This window comes from Lissotriton vulgaris, chromosome 5 (genome assembly GCF_964263255.1).
Source record: "Lissotriton vulgaris chromosome 5, aLisVul1.2, whole genome shotgun sequence".
NCBI lineage: Eukaryota > Metazoa > Chordata > Amphibia > Caudata > Salamandridae > Lissotriton > Lissotriton vulgaris.
This window is the reverse complement of record NC_141693.1, coordinates 982090489-982112373: the sequence shown is the minus strand read 5'-3', so window position 1 is coordinate 982112373 and position 21885 is coordinate 982090489. Positions and strand designations below refer to the sequence as shown.

The following is a 21885-nucleotide window of genomic DNA, read 5'->3' as shown; positions in this document are numbered from 1 at the left end:
TAGTAAAACACTATACAAATTCAATCTAGATTTGTAACAGAGCTCTGCTGACTTATCTTTAAATTCAGCCACTGAACTCCTCCGCAAGAGATCTGTAAAGCCTGCGACGAGAAAAGATTCATTTCTGTTGCACTTGTTCCACTCCCGGCAGCCTGCATTGGGGGCGCCCCAGATCGTGACTGATACATGGATGTAGGGCAAACAGCGTCCTACGAGCCACACGGTCACCCCGGAGCTCCGTCTCAAAAGCTGTTCTAGCACCGACTCTGCATAAGGATTTGTCACGTCGTAGTGGTGCTAGGATAAGCGCATCCGATCAAAAGACAGTGGTCACCCTGAAGTGCCAGCCCCAGACCTTAAACCCACGCAGATGGGAACCTGAGAGCAGTGGTAGGATTAGGATTACACAGCACTGAAGCAGCCACAACAAGCCCACCAATGGTGCATGGTGCGCGCAAGAGAGCCGCACTCTGTGGTGGGGGAGGGGCGAAGGGAGGCGCTTGGGAGAGCAAGCGCGACACAGATGGTGCCTGTGCCGCGAAGAAAGCCACAACCAGATGGCTGCTTTGCACGTGCACTCAAGCTTCAGGCCATGGTAGCATTTTCTGAAGCCCACTTACTATAAGTCTCGCCGGAGCAGCGCATGCGCTGGCTCAGGCGAGACCTAAACAAGGATTTACAATGCAATAGGTCTCGCAATGAAATGTTATTGTCCCCCCCCCCCTTCGTGAAGCATTAATCAAGTAATGTTTTCAAAGTTTTCATCCTCACAAATCGGGGGGCATTGCATCTTCAAGAACAGTCACAGAGAAGAGGGACAACCACTGAAAGGAACAAGAAAATTGTCCATTCATATGGATGAGCAATCCGCGGTTGAGAACCCTTTCAGTCGGGGGAAGACAGGCTCCAGACACCAATCCACCCACCTAGCAGGTCACACACAAGCATCTTAGAAATGCGCCCTGTCCATAAAGACCATTATGCTAAAACACCTCTTCAAAAGGGCCTTGTCAGTTATCTCATCGAAATAAAGACGTTCATTCTACAAATAATACATGCACTAGTGTAAGAGTGGCTGCATTTAAAAACACAGCGAGGGCACTCTACATAGAAACCCAGGTCGCCATTCTTTTTTGCAGTTTTATATAGCGCGAACTCGACCCAAAGGTATTGGAGCGCTTTTAGTTCCATTACAGACGGACACATCCATTTCAGGCACGGGGCGATTAAGTGATTGCCAAGAATCACAGGGTGTGTTAGCTTCCCGCCGCACTCAAACATTTTTGCGGGAATTCTTCAAGTCTCCCGTCTCCCATTTTGTATTTAATACTTGGGGTTTAACATATTCCCTTACTTTAAGCACTTCGCGGAACATGTTCAGTCAACTACTACAAAAGTAGTTTTCAGGCTGCCCTTAATCATTGCAGAAATGGCCGTAGGACCAGTGCCTTCAGTCACAGGAAGTATGGACTGGTCTCTCCAGTACATGGGTGTCCCTAGACCAAACCAGCAGAGCTTTACCTGACGGTACAAGTCGGTACTCTATCATCCACCAGGGAAATCCCTACCAGAACACCAAGTCCCTCCAAAAACAAAGTACTTGGCTTGCACACCAGTGTCTTACGTAACGGCATGGTCTGTCATTCTCAGTTCACCCCCGTACTACAACCGAACAATCCCTCAGGCACGCCACTGCGTGTGCAGACAACAGAGAATCTCTCTGTACAAAGCTGTTCTTCCGAGTTGCCCCAACTATCAGAGCTGCCCTCCCCCCACCAGTACCCAGCTGCCAAAAATGTAAACCGTCGCGCAGTACACACCGGTCTCTTTAGAACATCGGTCTGACCAGTCCAGAACACAGCAGCCTCTTTACCCTGAGTATGGCACTCCCACCGTCCCAAGGTTACACCATTTCCCACCAGTACACAGTACACTCTCTTCTGATTCAAGCGCTCTCTCGCCCAGTACTCACCAGTTCATTTTGAGCTAGATCTGACTGGCCCCCTAGCACAACTGTCCCTCTCGTGCACATGCAACCTCTTCTCATTACACAGCAGTCTCTGAAGAGCGGGGTTGTCTCTACCAGTGCATGAGAGCCCCTCTGTGTACACAGAAGTCTCTCCAGAGGTAGAGGGCTGTCCCTCAAGGTACACACAAGTTTTCCTCTATAGACCGCCTTCTCTCTACGCAGGCTGTCCCTTCAATACACAGAGGCACCGCCACAGACTATCCCTAAGCCCACAGCCTTCTTTTCAGAGGCACAGCGGACTGTCCCTCAGCACACAGCCGTCTCTTCAGAGGTACCGCGGACTGTCCCTCAGCAAACAGCCATCTCTCCTGAGGCACCGAGGACTGTCCCTCAGCACACAGCCTTCTCTTCAGAGGAACAGCCCCTCAGCACACAGCCGTCTCTCCTGAGACACCGCGGACTATTCCTAAGCACACAGCCTTCTCTTCAGAGGCACAGCGGACTGTTCCCTCTTGGTACACACCAATAGACAACACTCTTGAGAGCCTGTCCGGCTTTCCCCTCCCAATACACAGCGTCTACTCTTCAGAGGCACCACCGACTGTCCCTCCCAGTGAAAGTCAGCTCCTCTCAGTACACGAGTCATCTTGAAACTAGAGGAACTACTAATAATTAAGGTGAGCTATCATTGGAGGACCCTCAGCCAATCATAAAGCGCAAAACTGACAGGAGGAAAGTGCTGATTGGCTTCGGGGTCTGCATGTGCCTTTGTTCAAGCTACCCACTTGGGACCGGGCTGACTAGGGCAGGTTTGAGATTTACCTGATATGACTTAGTAGAGGAACTTGGGGTTACGGTTACAGCATGTTTCGTTCAGGGGAGGACAGGCTAGGTTGTAGGCTTTTGGAGCCGCTTGAAATTCTAGATGGGCAGCTCGGGGTAGGGCCCCAGGTGAAGCATAGAACAATGTTTTCTCCTCCGTCACAGTCTCTTCAAGACCGACAATCTGGCATGCAGTTTTGGCTGCTGCCCAAGGCCATCCAAAGGGAACCAGCAGGGTGCGCTGCTCAATTTTCTATAAGTTATATGTGGACATTTTAATATTTAATGACCCTGGATTTAGTGTTTGTGGCATTGGTCAAATCGTAAACTGCTGCTATATTGACCGCTGCCTGGCGTGTTCGGTAGTATATCAAACTTTTATTTTATGACGGATGAGGCAGGTGTTACGTTGTGTGAGTTCTCGTGCCTGTTGGTGGACTCGTAGGGTTCCCCATGCCTTTCTCAGAAGGATTTTGTCCTTCTCGTACTGTGGAATGCTATGAGGCCACTACAGACTGCCAGAGCACGGAGCTGGGAGAAGGTGGTTGGACCCTGTTACTTCTGCGCTGTGTACTGGGTTCAAGTCCAGAATAAAGCATGTTCCAGCACTGCAGTGTCTGAGTATCTTTCCTATTAATGGTGACGAGCGACTAGCACCCTAAAGAAACCACCCGACTATGATGTCAAGTTCTACCATTCTGAACTGTACACAGATCGGATTACGCAAGTGTACAAATAGCACAAAGAGAAATTTTGGGGTGAACTGAAGCTAGTACTACCCTCTAGGCTGTATGGTGCGTACATGGAAGGTACGTTACTTTCAAGTTGCTAAAATGTATCTCAGCCCTACCTACCGGAGCTTCTTCTTTCGTTGTTTCTATATTAGCGTTCGCCATGACGTAGACTTTTCTCTTTTTCTGACGTCCCACTTGGACGGCCTGGCCTGCTTTCCTTCTTAAGTAAAAGGTTTGTTATCTTTAATGGGGCCATGTGTTTGGCCCCATAAAGATAAGAAACCTTTTACGGCAGAAGGAAGGCAGACGAGCCTGTCCAAGTGGGACAGCTCAAAAAGAGAAAAGTCTACGTCACCAAAAGCTCTTTCCCAATGGCTGGCCAACGTTTAGCATAAACGGTGACGCCGGCCAATGGGAAAGAGGGGCAGGGCTTAAAGCCCGATACTGAAGCTCCCTCTAAATCATATAATCTCGCCAGCGAGACTGCGCGTGTACGCAGCCCACGCAGGCGAGACCTAAAAACTAGACACAGCCTGGACGGAGGCGTCCCGCGATTGGCGTGTTGAAAGTTCAAAAAACAAGTTACACCTCTACAATCCACCCCCATAGTAGATGGCTAAGAGAGACCCCCTGAGACACCCGCACCACACTGATAATCATGATGTAGCGTCCCACTGAAGGGTGGGAGGGGAGATAGGGGGGCAGCCGCCTCAGAGGCTGCAAGGGCCCACTGTACGCCGCATTGAAAGTCCACGCTGGTCACAGGAAGTACAGTTATGCACTGTAAAAAAAAAGCAGATTCTTGCATTTCACGTGCCCCCGAGGAGCCGTGATTCATACCAGTGTAGGAAGCCCAGTCAATGAAAGATGCTGTGTGCACAGAGATACTGGAGTGAAGAGTGACATCGCGAGCCCCGTGAGCACCCGAAAGAATGCAGGATACCGTGCGTCACAGCAGACGGGATTCACTCATGCCTTGCGCGAGCAAAACTGCACATTTGCATACACCGCTGATCTGCCAGAGGGCGATTTCTTTGCATGGTTTACAACAGTAGAAGTGGGATGACTGGGATAGAGCACTCGTTTGTCTAACTCTAAAAGGAGGGACGATGGTGATCCTGTTGTGTGCAACGTGGAGGAACCCAACCGTCAAGGGAGTGATCGGGGGAGGGGTAAGAGGGCTGGCTCTGCTGACAGGCGAAAGAGGGCGCCCGCCTGATAGTGCTCTGCTGTCGGGGCGATACCGGGCTCCGGAGCGGGGCTGCTGGTATACACAGAAGACGCGTGGCCTGTTAGAGACCCACAGACGGAGACTCACTGTATGGAGGATCTGGGAGAGGTGGGGATGGGGGTATTTTGGGCCGATGGACAGTTTACTACTGTGGGGTCGGTTTGCCCAGGGCAGATGAGGGCGACTGTGCTAGTTTTGGGTGCAGCTCTGTTCCTGGTGACAAGCGTGGGGAAGCCCTTGTGGCTGGGACCAATCCCAGCGCGGCTCGGCAGTGACGTCTGGGGAATCCCTCGAGGCTGGACCAATACCAGCGACGCTCGGCGAAGATGTTTTCGGAATCTGCGCACTGAAACGCTAGGCGCGAAAGCGCGTGTGCGCCACACCGAGACATGTGTTTTGAATTATCGCGCACGCATCTGTGCACGATAATTCAAAGCACATGACACCCGTGCGGGTAACCGCAACCAATAGGCCATGGGCGGAGCAATGCGCCTGCCTTTGCCCAATTGCGTACTGTCTTTGTTAAAAAGACTCACGCATAGGCCAATAGCCTGGGACAAAACAAAAAGCACACGCACAAGCGTGTGCGAGCATCAGGTCAGATTTAAAAAGCCCTTACATAAAGCCTTCGCCAGAACAGCACAAGCGCTGTTACAGGCTCGACCTAAAAAAAAGCTGCTTTATTAAAAAGCAGTCCCAGACATGGTGGTCTGCTTAGCTCAGTAGGCCACCATCCTTCGGAGGGCTGGCATTCACAATGGGCTCGCAAATTGCAAGAGGCTCATTAATAATAATGAGCCTGGCAATTTGCGACCCCATTGGGAGTTGCAAAACAGTGTAAACACACTGCTGTACATTTCATGTAGCGCCTCGCAATTTTGGGCTCGCAATGTGTCGCAAATTGCAAGGCGCTAAATGAAAGGGACGTACATCTGGCCCTAAGTCTTTTAAGTAGCCAAGTGGTTGATCATAAACTCTCTTCAAACAAATGTTTACGTTTTAAAACCAGGGTCTATAGAAGCAGCCACACTGAAATATGCTGGTCCCAGGATAAATTAAAAATGGAGGACGGTACACGTATGCTGGGACTCAAGTAACATGCATACTTTACAAAATTCTTGAAACGAGTGACAGAAGGAGCTCTTGATATGCAGCAGCTACCTCACTGCTCACCTGCTTAATACGGACGTCAAGATGTTGGCAGAAATACTGGCCACCTGCATTCAAAAGGTAATTCCCATCCCGGTCCATGGATCGTAGGTGGAATTAGTACCAAGCAGGACCTCTTGTAACTATCAGCATCTTCTATGCCACGTCTTATGGCTATCTATAGACTCTCCAGACGATATTTTAACATTCTCTCTCAACGCTGAAAAGGCATTTGGTATAATTGAATGAGAATACATGTTTCATGCTCTCCAGAAGATGGGATTGGGGGAAACCTTCATCATCCAAGTCTAATGGCTATACGAAGCCCCCACAGCACAGAGTAATTACGAAGGATTTCTATCAGAGTCATTCCTGGTTTTTAAGGGAACCTGCCAGAGATACCCCTTATCACCTCTTCTATTCTTATTGTCCTTGGAACCTTTAGCAGTGGCCATCAAACAGGATGCAAAGATAGCAGGAATTCTCGTGCCTGCAGGCCCCTCCAAAATTCTTTTATATGCGTACAACATCCTAGTTACCCTCACTGACCTACACACTTAACTACTGGCAATCACACAAATGATCTAAGACTTCTCAGAAATAGTGGGATGTAAAATCAAGAGTGATAAAAGAGAGGTTCTACTGTTGTTTCGTATGAAAACAAATGCAGCCATAACAGACTTCAAGTGACAATGAAAACCCAAACTCCTCAACCATTTTCTTTTATATAATTTTTATTGGAATTTTTACAATACAGTATGTGACAAAAACACAGAAGCATGACATCGCTGTCAATCCCGCCAGGGCTCACATCTTATACATCTGGTTGTCGGTTACAGTTTGTGCGTTAGTTGCCTATGTGGCAGCTTTACTGTGCCCACCCGTCTTTTGAACACTAAACATAAGACATATATGTAGACGCGGTTGTACTTGGCTCAATAGTTCGACACATTTAACATAAAACATGCAGTTGATGGATATATGTTCTGAGGTATCAGTCCCTGTCCGGTGTTGGTTTGAGTCTGCTAGTCAACCAAATTCCCTGCAAACGTCCCTAGCCCCCACTGCTCCCGCTGTCCTTAGTAGTGATATTTGTATTTGATGGATGCTTTTGAGGGCTCGTATGGGTCTAAGAACTTATCTAGGGTCACCCACATCCCTCTGTTGGGATTCTTCCATGGTGAACTTCTTAGCGCTGTGATGTCGGCTCCTCTCAAATATGTCACCCAGTTCAACCACCCCTTGAACGTGGCTCTTGACGTGTCTTTCCATTTGACAATCACCGTTTTGGCTGCAGTCGTCATAAGGAAGTCTAGGAGGTATCTGTCCTGTTGTGTGTGTATGTCTGCCGTCAAGATTACAGTGGTAACTGTGCCAAATTCTTCTTTTAGTGTGCAGCCTAGTGCCCTATTTATGAAATCAAAGACCTTTTTCCAGAACTTGCTCACCTTACGGCAGTGGAATATAAGGTGCGCCAGATCGCCTCTTTCCACTCCGCAGTTCCAACAGCAATCGTTTTCTCTGAGCCCTAACGATGCTAATCTTTCTGAGGTCCAGTATGATTGATGTAATAACCAGAATTTTGTCTGAGCTAGCACTGGGGATATCATGTTTTTCGATGGGGACGCCCAGAGGGTGTGTAAGTCTTGCTCGTTGAGTGTGGTTCCTAGTTGAGATTCCCAATATCTGGTGCACTTGATATTGAGTTTTGAGGAGCCAGGGCGGAGAAGTTTGTATAGGTTGGACACATGGTGCCCACTTTGTTTAGGTTCTCCATATATTGGATGATTGAGGGTTTGTGCTTTGTTATTTTTGATTTTGTTAGGGCTGTTTTGAGCATGAGGTAGTTGTAAAGTTCAATGTTTGGAAGGTTGTGTCGTGTTTTGAGGTTGTTGAACGTGAGCGGCTTCCCCTCTTCTTCTAGCTGTGCCGGGAATGAGAACCCTATCCTCTGCCACAAATCTATGTCCAGGTTTTTCCCCCTGTATTGAATTCTGGGGTTTGCCCAATTCGAGTATTTGATGCTGTGTTTAAGCCTCTGGTCTACCTTGAGGAGTGCCATTCTAGTGTTTCTAACGAGAACGTGGGGGAAGTCACTGCATCCATGACCGAGGCGAACATAATAGTCATTCCAAAGGAAGGCAAGGACACTCTGCAACCAAAAAACTACCGGCCCATCTCACTTATAAACTTAGACTGCAAGATTTATGTCAAAATGCTTGCTTCAAGGCTAAACACCCGGCTCCCTCAGCTGATTAAAAACACACAAGTGGGCTTCATGAAAACACGGATGTCACATGACAACACAAGACTCCTCTGCCATGTTATAGAACACTTCTCCAAAACAGACACACTGGCGGTAGCAATCACGCTGGATGCAGAGAAAGCCTTTGATAGAGTGTCCTGGCAATTTCTAGAACAGAGCATGTGCGTGTACAACCTTGGAGATAACTACATAAGGAAGGTTATGGCTCTATATAAATCCCCAAGGCACTGATAGCCTTGAATGGGTCAACATCGACCCAATTCAACCTCCAACGGGGAACAAGACAAGGCTGCCCCCTTTTCCCAGCGCTGTTCCTACTTGCACTAGAACCCCTTATCAGGGACATCTTGGACAATGGGAACATGAAAGGCATAACCATCAATAACACGACAGCCAAACTTGCAGCTTAAGCGGATGACATACTAATAATAACGGAGGAACCAGAAACTTCCATTATAGCACTCATAGACACCATAGAAGCGTACTTGAACCACTCCGGATACAAATTAAACAGGGACAAATCAGAGTGCATGCCTCTCAACATGCACACATTCAGCGAGGTAATAGGCAACGCAGGGCTAACCTGGCAAAATGGGTCAGTCAAATACCTAGGGATACAGTTTGGGAAAAATCTGAAGACCACACTCGAAAACAACGAGGAAATAACCTTAGGGAAGATCAAAGGACTCTAAGAATCATGGTCGCCAAAATTCATCACTTGGTGGGGAAGAATAGACACCATAAAAATGATGATCACACCAGTAGTAAACTACCTGGCAGGAATGCTCCCACTCACACTCTCGGACGATTTCCATCGCAAGGTAGACCAAATGATAAACAAATTCATATGGCGAGACAAGAAGCCTAGAATTAGCCTCCCAAAACTAAGACTAGAAAAGAGACTTGGTGGACTAAACCTGGCTGACTTCAGGACATTCCTCAAACATTCTTGAGTGGAGAGAATGGTAGCAGATAATCTTGACCCACATAGTGCCAAAACCAATGCAGATTATGCTAAATGCGTCAACGTGGGGATTTGGAGGTGTGAACAACCTGGCTGAGATACGCCCCACATAATCTACTAGTTCAGACCTATCCGGATACGGGTCATGAGTCCAGAACACCCAAAGTAGGGCCCTAGATATGCCCCTCCCCCACTCTCACAAACTAGTCCTATTGCACGATATGACTGATCTCCCAGCACTAACTTTTCATATGAGACTTTGCTGGCCACTGCGGTTGCCTCAGAGGCCCACTTATAATGAATGGCTGATGCAAATGTGTAAAACTGCACCCATTGAACAACTTATTTAGAAAATGCAGGACGACATGGAAATATTCGCACACATCTAGTCGCCTTTCATTGACAACCCAGCTCCAGCTATGTAGGACGCAACAGTATAAATGTATGGAAGTCTAACGGTCTATATGTATTCTCTGTCTCATTTAACACCCTTAGCCAGATGCTCTTGACACATAACAACCCTCTCATTCCCTCCCCCTTTCACTCTCCTCCCCCCTCCCCCCCTCCCCCACTGTCAAGAAGCTCCATTAATGCCTAACAGGGGCTCAGAATCATGACCTACCACTATGGCCACCCTGCTGATCGGCTTCCAAACACCCAGTCAAAATTTTGCGTCAACCCATGCCCCCCATTTCTCATGAGTGTACTCCATACAAATGAGAACCTCAGTTAAGCGACTATTGTACCCTAGCCACTTCAAGTCACATCACCAGATGAGGGAGTGCCCACAGGAAAGCCAACATGGGCAAATGTGAATACTTCTGGTGATGGTGGGGCTAACCTCCCTCGCAACTACAGTCTGTGTAGATCTCAGACACCAACAATTCAAAGCTCTCATTTGTTCTCTTTGCCCCAGCACAGACTCTTCCCCATGCCTTCCTGCCCTTTCTCCTACCCGCTCACCCCTCATTCCCTTCTCCCCGATCACGGGATCGTACTTTCAGCAACATCAAGTGTCATGCCTACTGAGCGGTTTCCTCGTGATTGCACCACTGACCTGGACAACCTCCCTGTAAGGAATCACAAAGAATACCACAATACACAATTGCTGTTCTGTTATTGTTATAGTTTATTTTTTTTATTAATTTGTTTTATTGGCATTTCAAGAACTGACAAACCAAAAAAGCAATCAGTACATTCATTGACAGTAATCAGTGGCAGCAGAAATAAACTGTAGGCATAGAATGGTAGGTTACTCAAGATGCATAAACAGAATCAGCAGGAATCCAGGAGAGGAGAAGCATCTCTAGCACGTAGCCTAGACATACAGACCCATACAGCTGTGCAAAGCAGGGTCCACTTTTAGGGGGGAGCTGGTAACTTCTCTCCCGCTCAGGGACCCCGACCTCACTATCCACCCATAGCATATCGTCAGTGCACCTACTGTACGTCAGTAAAGTCAGCTTCGTGAGGTGACACTGTGCTCCTGTTTGAGTCGCCCCCATCTGCCCGGTCGCCAGTGCTCTCATCTTCCGTTACGTCCCTGGTCTGCCTCCCATCTAGAAACATGGATCAGAAATTCTTGGGTCTATTGCGTGGGGGAAGTAGGTCGCTATACAGTTCTGATTGTGTGCAGCAATATGTCATCTCCCTGTACCATGATGCCAGTGTAGGGGTAGGACCTCTCATCCAGGTGCACACAACGCATCGCTTAGCGAGGAGGAAGCCATGTCTACAAGTCTCCTATGTGCCGGCCGTAGAGGCCTTGAGTAGCCCAGCAGAGCCAATAGGGGGTCCGAGGTCAACGTCAATTGTGTGATCCTATTAACCTCTTCATACACTGTGTGCCAGAAAGTGAGGACAGCCGGGCAGGACCAGGCCACATGTAAGAAATCGGCAATCTGGGCCCGCATCTCTCACAATTCGGACTATCTTGCAGCTTATATCTGTATAACCTTTCGTGGGTATAATAAAACCTATTCAGGTATTTAAAGTGGAGTAATCTATGACGGCCGTTTAGTGATATCTTCCTAGCACTTGTGCAACAATACTACCACACCACCTCCCGGATCTCCGTTTGTAAATCTAGCTGCCACGCAAGCCTCGGTTTCGTGTACTCCGCCGTCCTCTCAGAGAGCGCTATTCGGTACAGGTTAGTTATTAATATAGCGGGGGACTTGGCATTGTTATTGTTATAGTTACTGCTCTTAAGGCTCTTTCAGTGGTATACTTTGTTCAGTTAGCATGAAACATCACTGCCCCCCTCTCACCGCCAAAGCCTTATTTCAGTCAGAATGGAAGTGCACACTGCTACCACTATGGACACCTCTATGGGCAAAGACCCCAGGAACTGTTATGCAGGACTATATTTGTACTTTGTAGTCTGCAAGCACATTATAATATTATCACAGCGCTGTGAAGAGGTGAAATTGTTATACAGACCCAGGAGAAGTGTGGCTCAGGGGTTAGAGACGGCAGACCCGGAAGCTGAGATCGGCCCTGGACCAGGGTTCAATTCCCCGTCTCGGCGGGTCTTGGGCTAAAAAATTCCACGGACTCGATAATTCTCGCTCAGGTGCCTTCTCGACTCACGGGTTCACACTCTGCGACTCTGGGCAATAGCTTGCTTAATCTCCACAACGGCCCCTCGCGGCGGGATGCCTGGCTTTCACATTGTGGATACCCTGCCGGGGTTATCTCACAGGGGAATACCAGGACGGGTTCCCTAAGCAAGCGCTTAGATACCGACCTCGGTCAGTGATTTGCGCTATATAAATACATGTACATTTACATTTACATTATAATGCATTTTTGCATGTATATCCCATAAAAAAGAGAAACACAAAAAGTACTCACAGAGACGACAACAGCAGCACCATGGGAAGCTTTTCTGGCTTGTTGCATTTGTGGCAGGTAACTGTGCAAAATTGAGGTCACAAGTCCCAATGGAGGAAGTCACAGCTTAGAACCTCAGTCCTAGGAGTTAGAAAAAACATGTAACAGTGAATACAAAATTTTCTAGCTATCGCGACAAGAATTTTAGATTCTATTAAGGACACGGAGGCGAGGATTATGCTTTCTCATTTCTTTACTGCACAAACAGCAGACAATGAAAGTAGTACTACAATAAGTAAAAAACAACATTTCCCATGAGGCTTTGAACCACGCCTCCAATAACAGTAACCAATCACAGTGGTAACAAGCATACATAGTACAGAGACACTAATCTGGCCTCCTCTTTCTTTGCGCGAACAGTCTAGTCACAGAGAACAAGTCCTTAACTCTCAACGGAGAGAACAGTTCCTTTGTACTTCTCAACGGAGAAAAACATCCATAACACGAAGGATCATCCTCCACTAGGGAAGAGCAGCAGCACCATCCACAGAAGGCAATTAACTCTTGTTGGACTCGTTTCCTGAAACAGAAAAGGAAGTGTGAGAAAAGAAGCCACAAACCCTATGTCTCAAAGGGGGGGGGGTACAAAGTTGTTAGGCATCCTCATTTCAAACAACTTACAGTTATCTAACTGTCCCAACGGGTGGGATAATCCTCGCCTTCGTGTTCTTAATAGAATCTAAAATTCTTGTCGCGATAGCTAGAAAATTTTGCATTCTATGGCAGGACCGGAGGCTTCTGATTATGCTGGTTCAAAGCTCATCAATCAAAGCTCATCAATCACAGCATCAGAAACATGAGGAATAGGTTTATTGTAAAACATTGAATCCGAAGACCAGTCAGCAGCTTTCAAGATATCTTCCAAACGGGAACCCAATAAGTAGGCTTTAGAAGCCATCGCACCTCTAGCTGAATGAGCCCCATAAGTAGATGTATCAATGCCAGCCTCCGACATGATCCATCTCACCCATCTGGCCAAAGTAGCGGCAGCCACCGGTTTGAAGGGTTTTTGAACAGCGATCAGCAATTGGCCTAAAGGATCAACCCTATGTGCAAGAGTACGGTCTTCATAACACTTGAGGCATTGTAACACACATAGCTTCCTGTTATGTGGAAAAGCAGAATACTCCACTGAGCGTGACATGGTCTTAGTAAGTCTTGTAATAACAAATGATACACCTTGAGGAGAAAACATCCTACCAGCCAAATCGAGAGCCCTAACATCAGAAACTCTGCGACATGAAATGAGACACAAAAGCATAGTGAGCTTGGCAGAGAGCTGTTTCAACGACAAATCACCATTATTGGGCCAGGTTTCCAACAAATTAAGTACCTTTGTAACATCCCACATTGTGTAATACCTGGGCCGAGGAGGATTGGCCACACGCACACCTTTAAGCAACTTACAAACCAAGGGATGCATCCCAACAGGCTTACCCTCGATGTGGTCGTGACCAGCAGAAATTGCAGACTTGAAATTATTAACCGACCTGTAAGCCAGGCCAGGGCCGCACGTTCAGATAGAAAATTTTGTATTTCAGTTACATTTGATCCCACGGGATCCACCTGTTTTGAAAGGCACCAACCCACCCACTTCTTCCAAGAAGCAGAGTATCGTTTTCGGGTGGAAGGAGCCCACGCTTGTTGCATAAAGCCGGAAGCTTCTCGCGAAAGGCCTGCAAGGTGTTCATGTCGCCTGAGAGCGTCCACACCATTAAAGTCAACTGATTCTGCAGGATTAAGAGATGGCACGCTCCCACTGGGTCCTGCAGAAGCGTCGGGAAGACTGGGAGCTGGAAGGGGAGATCCACAGATAACTCCAACAGTGTGGGAAACCACGACTGAGTCGGCCAGAACGGAGTCACCAACACTATTGTCGTTCTCTGCCAGCGCACCAACGCCCCTACTCTCGGGATCAGCGCAAACGGAGGAAAAGCATAATTCCTCTGTTGCCCCCAATGGTGAAGGAACGCGTCCGTCCCATGTCCATCGGGTCCGGTCTCCAACTGTAAAAGAGGGGAAGATGGGCATTGAGGTGAGATGCAAAGAGGTCTACTTGACAGGGGCCTCGCATAGTCATGGTCTGCGAGAACAGCGATGGGTGAAGTCTCCAGTCGCTGAAGTCTCGGAGAAAACGGGAGTTCCAATCCGCCACCTGATTGAACTTCCCCGGAAGGTATTCCGCCATCACAGAGATCTTGCGATCCACGCAGAAGTGCCAAAATTCCTTCGCAATGTGGACCAGCATCCGGGACTTTGTCCCTCCCAAGCGGTTGATGTATCTCACCGCTGAGACATTGTCCATTCGAAGGAGAATGCAACAATTGCTCTTCAGTGGTGAGACAGACCTGATGGCAAAAGACCCTGCTAACAACTCTAGACAGTTTATGTGTAGTGTAAGTTCGTCTGCTGACCATCGTCCTCCTGTGGTATAATCTCCACAGCGAGCGCCCCAGCCCCATTGACTGGCGTCCGATTCGACTACCACATCCGGGGCTGCGCCGAAGATGGCTCGGCCATTCCAGGCTGACATGTGTTCCAGCCACCACTGGAGTTCCTCCCGGGCCTCCGTGGAGAGAGGAATGAGATGATCGTAGTGAAAGTTCCTCTGAAGATAAACGATTTTCAATCTCTGAAGGGCCCTGTAGTGTAAGGGGCCGGGGAATATGGCTTGGATCGACGAGGCCAGGAGGCCCACAATCCTCGCCAATACCCGCAAGGAGATCTTCTCCTTGGCCAAGGTGGATGTAATCTCCCTTTTGATGGACTTGATCTTGTGATGGGGAAGTAGCAATTGAGCCGCAACAGAGTCTTATCAGGAAACCTAGGATTTCCATCTGCTGATTCGGTATCATCACCGATTTCTTGGTGTTAATGACGAATCCCAGATTCTGAAGCAGGGACGTCGTCCACTCCAAGTGAGTGAGAAGAAGGGACCGATCTTGGGCTAGGATGAGCATGTCGTCCAGGTACACAATGAGACGCACTCCCATCTCTCGCAGACGCGAGACCACAGGTTTGAGAATCTTGGTGAATACCCAAGGGGCTGAAGACAGGCCGAAGGGAAGCACCTTGTAGCGATACCATCGCCCTTTCCAAGGAAACTGTAAGAATTTTTGATGAGAGGGGCAGATGGGGACTGTCAGATAGGCATCTTATCGGTCTAGACGGACCATCCAGTTGTTCTCCAACAGGAGGTCCCGTAAAAGGTGGATACCCTCCATCTTGAAGTGGCGATAAATGACATAGGGATTGAAGTCTCTTAGGTTCAAAACTAAGCGCTGGCCGCCACCCTTCTTCTGTACCAGGAAGACGTTGCTGAAGAAGGGTCCGACAGCAATAGCCTTCTTTTGTAACAACTCTTCCAGTTCTGAGTCGATAAAACTCTGCTCTAGACGGGAAAAAAGGAGAGGCTGAGGGGGGAAGGGTTGAAGGGGGCAATCCAACATCTCTATGTGATAGCCCTGAACGGTCTGCAGTAGCCAAGCATCTGAAGTGAGGCACATCCAATTCTTTACAAAGCAACGCAGTCTGCCCCCTAAAGGGGCCAGGGGACACATTTGACTTACCGGAGGATTGATTATCGAAATTTTTGTAGCCTCGGTTGACCCCTCGATTATAGCGACCTCTGAAGCCGCGGGATCTTGACGGGTAGAAGCCAGCCTGGTCTGGTTCCTGTGTGTACCCTCTGCCCCGCCTAGGGGCGTAACCTCGTTGAGGACTGGTATTCGAGTAGCGGACGGTCGAGCGTCCCCTGCCACGACCGGCCCTATTAGAGATCTGGTGCAATACTCTCTTCAAGGAGGCTTGAGATTTATCCAATGATGCAAAGGTATTGACAAATTTAGCAATGTCTTTGACAAAGTTGTCCCCAAACAACTGTCCTTCCGCCAGGGGACCCGGCTCTGATGAAGCCAGTTCAACCAATTGGGGGTCAATCCGGAGCTAGAAGCTAGAGCGCAGTTGGCGTTTCCCAACATGCAAATGGCTCGCTGCGCCCAACCCGCAAGGACTTCAGGATGGATAGCATCACCTGTTTCCTGAGCCTGGAGGGCCAACTCCAGTACCTTGGCCAAAGGCCTTGAGGGCGCGATTAATTCCTTTTTTTGGATCTTTTTTGTATTTTTTGAGGAAAGTAGACATGGAGGGGTCAATGTCTGGGGTAACAGCCACCTTGTGGGCCAGATCGGGGCGGGGACACTCAGACTTAAGGCGAGCTCTCACCTCTTTATCAAAGCCTTTACGGAGGTGAGCTTCCAGATATTCCGCCACCGCTGGGGGGGGACCCAATAAGAGGACCTAGGATGTATGATGTCCGTTGGGTCAAAGGAGAAGGGCGAGGGATTGACAGCAGGGGAGGCATGCTTGCGCTTTTTAGAATGCTTGCGGGGCGCAGCATCGGAGGAATCTGAGACCGTATCCGTGTCAGTGGTGGTGTCTTTAAGAGGGGGGAGGGGTGGGGGGGGGGGCGGGACGGTTAGGCCTTGTCACCAGTGGAAGCTTCCTTTGATCTATAAAGTTTATCATAGGACTGGGCATGGGGCCAGGACGGGTCAAGAGCTACCTTCTTACGGAGAGGGGGACGTGAATGATCCAGGGCAGGGAGAGGGGTTGGCTTACCAGGGACTAGCAGTTCCAGTTTCTTGGCCAGTGGAAGCAGGGCTGAGGATAGGGCCTTATCAAGCTTAGCGTCAAGCTTCTTATCAATTATATCCTCCATAGATTCCTCCTCGTAATATTCGTCATTGCCCTGGTAGTCACACTCAGCACCCTCCTCTTCGCAGTACTCAGTATCTGCCATCTTCACAAGAGACTTCTAAGTCCCACTATACAATCCCCAGAGGGAAGCAGAATTACCAGCCCAGGCAGGGGCGTCAATTTGGGGAAGTGCCAGGCGCAGGAGCCGGAAATACCAAGAATAGCCAAGTATAGAGTCCAGTTCTAGGAATAATAGAGGGAAAATAAACCCCAAATCAGGTAGAAAGGGGTTGCCAAAAATTACCCCGCTTCCACAGTCACTGGGAAGGCAGGGGTTAACTTATCAGGTCTCCGATTGACAATTTGGTGAAAAAAGCTGCTCTATTAAGGTCGAAAACGGCCCCTCGGCTCCTGGCCCACTGCGTGGAGGCCCCTTTCAGCCGGGGCTAGAGTGTTCGATCGGCACCAAGGGCTGCGCGCGCACACCAGGCGTGCACGAGCCCTGAAGACGCACGCTGGGCCCAGCCGGGCGCCCGCAAGCGCCTCCTTCCCCGAGGGGGGGTGCAAAGTCCCTCCGGATCGCGACCGCGATCACCTGCGGGCACAGCCGCGAGCAGCGACGAGGGGGAGCAGGGGAGAGCCTACTAGCGCAACACGCGCTGAATCTAAACCACGGGAAACGGAGCGGGCAAGAGCAGCACCGCTCCGGTATCAGAAGGGGGGGGGGAGAGAGAACGCCGCCCGCGGCGGCAACAACAAGGCGCCACAGCGCAGCAAGATTATCGGGCAACAGCTTTAACAGAGCACAGCAAAAACAGTAAGCGTTAACAGCAATGTTAAATCATGAATGTACAATGAAAAACATGCGCCTGGGGCGGCTATAATGTACAGTGAAACAAGCATATAAAGTAAGGAGCACTTATTTGGGCTGCGGAGCAGCAAAGAAAGAGGAGGCCAGATTAGTGTCTCTGTACTTTGTATGCTTGTTACCACTGTGATTGGTTACTGTTATTGGAGGCGTGGTTCAAAGCTTCATGGGAAATGTTGTTTTTTACTTATTGTAGTACTACTTTCATTGGCTGCTGTTTGTGCAGTAAAGAAATGAGAAAGCATAATCAGAAGCCTCCGGTCCTGCCATAGAATCCTAACATCTTTTAGCAGGCACTTCAGAGTTTGGTGGCCAGCCTTAAATCAAACATCAGTCACTATTAAAGAAATTATAGACCACCAAGTAATCTTGGCCACTCCAACAAGTTATGCATCCCAAGCCAATGAAAGAGGAAGGGGCTTTAACCACAGAAACAACCATCTCTGAAAAGCCGAGAGGCCATGAAAGCATGACCCTCCGCACATTCTTCCCTCGTCTCCACAATCTGACAGACAGATAAAAAAACTGTTTTCTAGCCGTGACCAGGTGTTGAACACTTAGGGTCTTGGTTAATCAACAATAAAATGTGAAGGTTCATTTTGTTTTATTTTTTAATGAAAATATAAAGTAAATACATACTACTTTATCGCAAATACTGTATTAGAGATTAGATTAGTCATTTTGGCTTTTAAGTGACTCGATGTTTTCACTGTAATAAATAATTTAACTCAAACTGTAGAGGGACAGACTGCCTGACAATCGCGATGGCAATAAGGCCTCTCTGGCAAGGGCACTGCTGTGGGCAAAGCAACAGCCTCAACGTACATTGACGTCTTAAAGTGTGTCATCCTCTACCTCGCCCGTTCAGCACAGGCTGCTCGCTGCCAGTCACGCACTTCAATTATAACAGCATGCAAGGCTGCCTTGACCCCTGGCCTCCGCAGCCACATTTTCATTACAAGCCGGCCGCAGATTACCTGTGGAACGAGTCAAGTGAACAATTGCCTGTTTCTATAATTTACAAAAGGGGATGGTGATGGACGGAGCATCTGAACCAATCAAACACTCACACCCAGTCAAAAGATCTGGGTTTGATCCATCACCGTTCTTTAGCCCACTCTGCCACCCCAGTTCAGACATGGCTATATACAAATCAGTCTGACCCTGTGCCTCATGGGAACAGTCCAGCCCGAACTGCCAAGCCATGCCTTCCCTGGACCGGAAAAAAGCTTCCGAGGACCGGTTTCTGGCATTCCAGCCGTCTTCAGCCCGGCTTGCTTGAATCCAGTGGCAAAGTGAGCAAGGGACTCACGTCTGAGCATACCCTGCCACACTTATGGCGGCCAAAAGCGGTACAAAAGGGGGTGGTGATGGACGGAGCATCTGAACCAATCAAACACTCACACCCAGTCAAAAGATCTGGGTTTGATCCATCACCGTTCTTTAGCCCACTCTGCCACCCCAGTTCAGACATGGCTATATACAAATCAGTCTGACCCTGTGCCTCATGGGAACAGTCCAGCCCGAACTGCCAAGCCATGCCTTCCCTGGACCGGAAACAAGATTCTGAGGACCGGTTTCTGGCATTCCAGCCGTCTTCAGCCCGGCTTGCTTGAATCCAGTGGCAAAGGGAGCAAGGGACTCACGTCTGAGCATACCCTGCCACACTTATGGCGGCCAAAAGCGGTACAAAAGGGGGTGGTGATGGACGGAGCATCTGAACCAATCAAACACTCACACCCAGTCAAAAGATCTGGGTTTGATCCATCACCGTTCTTTAGCCCACTCTGCCACCCCAGTTCAGACATGGCTATATACAAATCAGCCTGACCCTGTGCCTCATGGGAACAGTCCAGCCCGCACTGCCAAGCCATGCCTTCCCTGGACCGGAAAAAAGCTTCCGAGGACCGGTTTCTGGCATTCCAGCCGTCTTCAGCCCCGCTTGCTTGAATCCAGTGGCAAAGTGAGCAAGGGACTCACCTCTGAGCATACCCTGTCACACTTATGGCGGCCAAAAGCGGTACAAAAGGGGGTGGTGATGGACGGAGCATCTGAACCAATCAAACACTCACACCCAGTCAAAAGATCTGGGTTTGATCCATCACTGTTCTTTAGCCCACTCTGCCACCCCAGTTCAGACATGGCTATATACAAATCAGTCTGACCCTGTGCCTCATGGAAACAGTCCAGCCCGAACTGCCAAGCCATGCCTTCCCTGGACCGGAAACAAGCTTCCGAGGACCGGTTTCTGGCATTCCAGCCGTCTTCAGCCCGGCTTGCTTGAATCCAGTGGCAAAGTGAGCAAGGGACTCACGTCTGAGCATACCCTGCCACACTTATGGCAGCCAAAAGCGGTACAAAAGGGGGCGGTGATGGACGGAGCATCTGAACCAATCAAACACTCACACCCAGTCAAAAGATCTGGGTTTGATCCATCACCGTTCTTTAGCCCACTCTGCCACCCCAGTTCAGACATGGCTATATACAAATCAGTCTGACCCTGCGCCTCATGGGAACAGTCCGGCCGAACTGCCAAGCCATGCCTACCCTGGACCGGAAACAAGCTTCCGAGGACCGGTTTCTGGCATTCCAGCCGTCTTCAGCCCGGCTTGCTTGAATCCAGTGGCAAAGTGAGCAAGGGACTCACGTCTGAGCATACCCTGCCACACTTATGGCGGCCAAAAGCGGTACAAAAGGGGGTGGTGATGGATGGAGCATCTGAACCAATCAAACACTCACACCCAGTCAAAAGATCTGGGTTTGATCCATCACTGTTCTTTAGCCCACTCTGCCACCCCAGTTCAGACATGGCTATATACAAATCAGTCTGACCCTGTGCCTCATGGAAACAGTCCAGCCCGAACTGCCAAGCCATGCCTTCCCTGGACCGGAAACAAGCTTCCGAGGACCGGTTTCTGGCATTCCAGCCGTCTTCAGCCCGGCTTGCTTGAATCCAGTGGCAAAGTGAGCAAGGGACTCACGTCTGAGCATACCCTGCCACACTTATGGCAGCCAAAAGCGGTACAAAAGGGGGCGGTGATGGACGGAGCATCTGAACCAATCAAACACTCACACCCAGTCAAAAGATCTGGGTTTGATCCATCACCGTTCTTTAGCCCACTCTGCCACCCCAGTTCAGACATGGCTATATACAAATCAGTCTGACCCTGCGCCTCATGGGAACAGTCCGGCCGAACTGCCAAGCCATGCCTACCCTGGACCGGAAACAAGCTTCCGAGGACCGGTTTCTGGCATTCCAGCCGTCTTCAGCCCGGCTTGCTTGAATCCAGTGGCAAAGTGAGCAAGGGACTCACGTCTGAGCATACCCTGCCACACTTATGGCGGCCAAAAGCGGTACAAAAGGGGGTGGTGATGGATGGAGCATCTGAACCAATCAAACACTCACAACCAGTCAAAAGATCTGGGTTTGATCCATCACCGTTCTTTAGCCCACTCTGCCACCCCAGTTCAGACATGGCTATATACAAATCAGTCTGACCCTGTGCCTCATGGGAACAGTCCAGCCCGAACTGCCAAGCCATGCCTTCCCTGGACCGGAAACAAGCTTCCGAGGACCGGTTTCTGGCATTCCAGCCGTCTACAGCCCGGCTTGCTTGAATCCAGAGGCAAAGTGAGCAAGGGACTCATGTCTGAGCATACCCTGCCACACTTACTCTGGAACACTGTCACAGTCAGGCAGTCTGATCGCCGAGACTTCCTTACCGGCCTGTGGTGTGAACGGGCCACGGGTGTTTGTCCTGAAACCCCAGGCTGAGGCTGGCAGATGAAGTATTTAATTTACACAGTACACAACATTAGCACAGCATGGAAAGAGACAAAATGTAAACTTTCCTTACCTGTACTGTACTGTGACGCCGGTGACGGTGAGGCGGGGGGAGTCACACACGGTCTGCTGCTGCCAGCGCACGCCAGGCTACACGTCAAAGCGGCGGGAGTCAAAGTCAGACAGTGATTGGCCTGCACTGGACCAGCCAATCCTGGCGGCTAGGGGGGACTGTCCTGCACTGGACCAGCCAATCCTGGCGGCTAGGGGGGCACCAGACTGCTCGCCCTTTCTCCCTTTGAAACCCTGGGGGCTGCGGCCCGCCCCCTGGTACTCTCTCTAAGGGGAACTTCAGCAGGGGCTGCATCTGTGCATGCTTGCGCTAGATGCTAGCCTGAAATTCACTTGTGCAGTACTGCTGCAGCTGAGTGGACTGTCACTCAAGCTGCAGCAGGCCTAGCACCCCCCCCCCCCCCCCCCACCCTTCCCCCAGCGCACTCCGGAA

The 21885-nt window shown here is 49.6% G+C and overlaps 1 protein-coding gene across 1 annotated transcript in view; it reads right to left on the bottom strand.

Annotated features, from left to right (window-relative positions):
- The window catches only part of UROS (uroporphyrinogen III synthase), a 516510-nt gene that overhangs the window by 485733 nt on the left and 8892 nt on the right, over nucleotides 1-21885 (bottom strand). Inside the window, exon 2 of the mRNA XM_086922572.1 lies at nucleotides 11992-12111. The gene's annotated coding sequence lies outside the window, so the exon portion shown is untranslated. The remainder of the gene's footprint in view (nucleotides 1-11991; nucleotides 12112-21885) is intronic.